Consider the following 4,489-nt stretch of genomic DNA (forward strand, 5'->3'; position numbering starts at 1 on the left):
GAGTGATAGAGAGTGTCAGAGAGTGTCAGAGACTGTCAGAGTGTGTCAGAGTTTGATAGAGAGTGAGAGAGAGTGTCTGAGAGTGTCAGAAAGTGTCAGACTGTGTCAGACAGTGTCAGAGAGTGATAGAGAGTGTGTGAGAGTGATGGAGAGTGTCTGAGAGTGAAGGAGAGTGTCTGAGAGTGTCAGACACTGTCAGAGAGTGATAGAGGGTGTCTGAGAGTGTCTGAGAGTGTCAGAGAGTGATATAGAGTGTCAGAGAGTGATAGAAAGTGTCAGAGATTGTCAGAGTGTGTCAGAGAGTGTCAGAGAATGTCAGAGAGTGTCAAACACTGTCAGAGAGTGATAGAGAGTGTCTGAGAGTGTCTGAGAGTGTCAGAGAGTGTCAGAGAGTGTCAGAGAGTGATAGAGAGTGATAGCGAGTGTCTGAGAGTGTCGTAGAGTGATAGAGAGTGTCTGAGAGTGTCAGAGAGTGATAGAGAGTGATAGAGAGTGACAGAGAGTGTCAGAGAGTGTCAGAGAGTGATAGAGAGTGATAGATAGTGTCAGAGCGTTTCAGAGTGTGTCAGAGAATGTCAGAGTGTGTCAGAGAGTAACAGAGAGTGATAGAGAGTGATAGAGAGTGTCAGTGAGTGATAGAGAGTGTCTGAGAGTGTCAGAGATTGATAGAGAGTGTCTGAGAGTGTCAGAGAGTGATAGAGAGTGTCAGAGAGTGATAGAAAGTGTCAGAGTGTGTCAGAGAGTGTCAGAGAGTGATAGAGAGTGTCTGAGAGTGTCATAGAGTGATAGAGAGTGTCTGAGAGTGTCAGAGAGTGATAGAGAGTGTCTGAGAGTGTCAGAGAGTGATAGAGAGTGATAGAGATTGTCAGAGCGTTTCAGAGTGTGTCAGAGAATGTCAGAGTGTGTCAGAGAGTAACAGAGAGTGATAGAGAGTGATAGAGAGTGTCAGAGAGTGATAGAAAGTGTCAGAGATTGTCAGAGTGTGTCAGAGAGTGTCAGAGAATGTCAGAGTGTGTCAGAGAGTGATAGAGAGTGTCTGAGAGTGTCATAGAGTGATAGAGAGTGTCTGAGAGTGTCAGAGTGTGATAGAGAGTGTCTGAGAGTGTCAGAGAGTGATAGAGAGTGATAGAGAGTGTCAGAGCGTTTCAGAGTGTGTCTGAGAGTGTCAGAGATTGATAGAGAGTGTCTGAGAGTGTCAGAGAGTGATAGAGAGTGTCAGAGAGTGATTGAAAGTGTCAGAGATTGTCAGAGTGTGTCAGAGAGTGTCAGAGAATGTCAGAGTGTGTCAGAGAGTAACAGAGAGTGATAGAGAGTGTCAGAGAGTGTCAGAGAGTGTCAGAGACTGTCAGAGTGGGTCAGAGTTTGATAGAGAGTGAGAGAGAGTGTCTGAGAGTGTCAGAAAGTGTCAGAGTGTGTCAGAGAGTGTCAGAGAGTGATAGAGATTGTCTGAGAGTGATGGAGTGTGTCTGAGAGTGAAGGAGAGTGTCTGAGAGTGTCATACACTGTCAGAGAGTGATAGAGAGTGATAGAGCGTGTCAGAGAGTGTCAGAGAGTGATAGAGAGTGATAGCGAGTGTCTGAGAGTGTCAGAGAGTGTCAGAGTGTGTCAGAGAGTGTCAGAGAGTGATAGAGAGAATCTGAGAGTGTCACAGAGTGATAGAGAGTGTCAGAGAGTGATAGAAAGTGTCAGAGATTGTCAGTGTGTGTCAGAGAGTAACAGAGAGTGATAGAGAGTGATAGAGAGTGTCAGAGAGTGTCAGAGACTGTCAGAGTGTGTCAGAGTTTGATAGAGAGTGAGAGAGAGTGTCTGAGAGTGTCAGAAAGTGTCAGAAAGTGTCAGACAGTGTCAGAGAGTGATAGAGAGTGTGTGAGAGTGATGGAGAGTGTCTGAGAGTGAAGGAGAGTGTCTGAGAGTGTCAGACACTGTCAGAGAGTGATAGAGGGTGTCTGAGAGTGTCTGAGAGTGTCAGAGAGTGATATAGAGTGTCAGAGAGTGATAGAAAGTGTCAGAGATTGTCAGAGTGTGTCAGAGAGTGTCAGAGAATGTCAGAGTGTGTCAGAGAGTAACAGAGAGTGATAGAGAGTGATAGAGAGTGTCAGAGAGTGTCAGAGACTGTCAGAGTGTGTCAGAGTTTGATAGAGAGTGAGAGAGAGTGTCTGAGAGTGTCAGAAAGTGTCAGACTGTGTCAGACAGTGTCAGAGAGTGATAGAGAGTGTGTGAGAGTGATCAGAGTGTCTGAGAGTGAAGGAGAGTGTCTGAGAGTGTCAAACACTGTCAGAGAGTGATAGAGAGTGTCTGAGAGTGTCTGAGAGTGTCAGAGAGTGTCAGAGAGTGATAGAGAGTGATAGCGAGTGTCTGAGAGTGTCAGAGAGTGATAGAGAGTGATAGCGAGTGTCTGAGAGTGTCATAGAGTGATAGAGAGTGTCTGAGAGTGTCAGAGAGTGATAGAGAGTGTCTGAGAGTGTCAGAGAGTGATAGAGAGTGATAGAGAGTGATAGAGAGTGACAGAGAGTGTCAGAGAGTGTCAGAGAGAGATAGAGAGTGATAAAGAGTGTCAGAGCGTTTCAGAGTGTGTCAGAGAATGTCAGAGTGTGTCAGAGAGTAACAGAGAGTGATAGAGAGTGATAGAGAGTGTCAGAGAGTGTCAGAGAGTGTCAGACTGTGTCAGAGAGTGATAGAGAGTGATGGAGAGTGTCTGAGAATGTCAGGTTGTGTCAGAGCGTGTAAGAGAGTGATATAGAGTGTCAGTGAGTGATAGAGAGTGTCTGAGAGTGTCAGAGATTGATAGAGAGTGTCTGAGAGTGTCAGAGAGTGATATAGAGTGTCAGAGAGTGATAGAAAGTGTCAGAGATTGTCAGAGTGTGTCAGAGAGTGTCAGAGAATGTCAGAGTGTGTCAGAGAGTAACAGAGAGTGATAGAGAGTGATAGAGAGTGTCAGAGAGTGTCAGAGACTGTCAGAGTGTGTCAGAGTTTGATAGAGAGTGAGAGAGAGTGTCTGAGAGTGTCAGAAAGTGTCAGACTGTGTCAGAAAGTGTCAGAGAGTGTGTGAGAGTGATGGAGAGTGTCTGAGAGTGAAGGAGAGTGTCTGAGAGTGTCAGACACTGTCAGAGAGTGATGGAGAGTGTCTGAGAGTGTCTGAGAGAGTCAGAGAGTGATATAGAGTGTCAGAGAGTGATAGAAAGTGTCAGAGATTGTCAGAGTGTGTCAGAGAGTGTCAGAGAATGTCAGAGTGTGTCAGAGAGTAACAGAGAGTGATAGAGAGTGATAGAGAGTGTCAGAGAGTGTCAGAGACTGTCAGAGTGTGTCAGAGTTTGATAGAGAGTGAGAGAGAGTGTCTGAGAGTGTCAGAAAGTGTCAGACTGTGTCAGACAGTGTCAGAGAGTGATAGAGAGTGTGTGAGAGTGCTCAGAGTGTCAGAGAGTGATAGAGAGTGTCTGAGAGTGTCTGAGAGTGTCAGAGAGTGTCAGAGAGTGTCAGAGAGTGATAGAGAGTGATAGCGAGTGTCTGAGAGTGTCGTAGAGTGATAGAGAGTGTCTGAGAGTGTCAGAGAGTGATAGAGAGTGTCTGAGAGTGTCAGAGAGTGATAGAGAGTGATAGAGAGTGACAGAGAGTGTCAGAGAGTGTCAGAGAGTGATAGAGAGTGATAGAGAGTGTCAGAGCGTTTCAGTGTGTGTCAGAGAATGTCAGAGTGTGTCAGACAGTAACAGAGAGTGATAGAGAGTGATAGAGAGTGTCAGAGAGTGTCAGAGAGTGTCAGAGACTGTCAGAGTGTGTCAGAGTGTGTCTGAGTTTGATAGAGATTGAGAGAGAGTGTCTGAGAGTTTCAGAAAGTGTCAGACTGTGTCAGAGAGTGATAGAGAGTGATGGAGAGTGTCTGAGAATGTCAGATTGTGTCAGAGCGTGTAAGAGAGTGATATAGAGTGTCAGTGAGTGATAGAGAGTGTCTGAGAGTGTCAGAGATTGATAGAGAGTGTCTGAGAGTGACAGAGAGTGATATAGAGTGTCAGAGAGTGATAGAAAGTGTCAGAGATTGTCAGAGTGTGTCAGAGAGTGTCAGAGAATGTCAGAGTGTGTCAGAGAGTAACAGAGAGTGATAGAGAGTGATAGAGAGTGATAGAGAGTGTCAGAGAGTGTCAGAGACTGTCAGAGTGTGTCAGAGTTTGATAGAGAGTGAGAGAGAGTGTCTGAGAGTGTCAGAAAGTGTCAGACTGTGTCAGACAGTGTCAGAGAGTGATAGAGAGTGTGTGAGAGTGATGGAGAGTGTCTGAGAGTGAAGGAGAGTGTCTGAGAGTGTCAGACACTGTCAGAAAGTGATAGAGAGTGTCTGAGAGTGTCTGAGAGTGTCAGAGAGTGATATAGAGTGTCAGAGAGTGATAGAAAGTGTCAGAGATTGTCAGAGTGTGTCAGAGAGTGTCAGAGAATGTCAGAGTGTGTCAGAGAGTAACAGAGAGTGATAGAGAGTGATAGATAGTGTCAGAGAGTGTCAGAG

The sequence above is a fragment of the Heterodontus francisci genome, unplaced genomic scaffold, assembly GCF_036365525.1.
Source record: "Heterodontus francisci isolate sHetFra1 unplaced genomic scaffold, sHetFra1.hap1 HAP1_SCAFFOLD_292, whole genome shotgun sequence".
Classification (NCBI taxonomy): Eukaryota; Metazoa; Chordata; class Chondrichthyes; order Heterodontiformes; family Heterodontidae; genus Heterodontus; species Heterodontus francisci.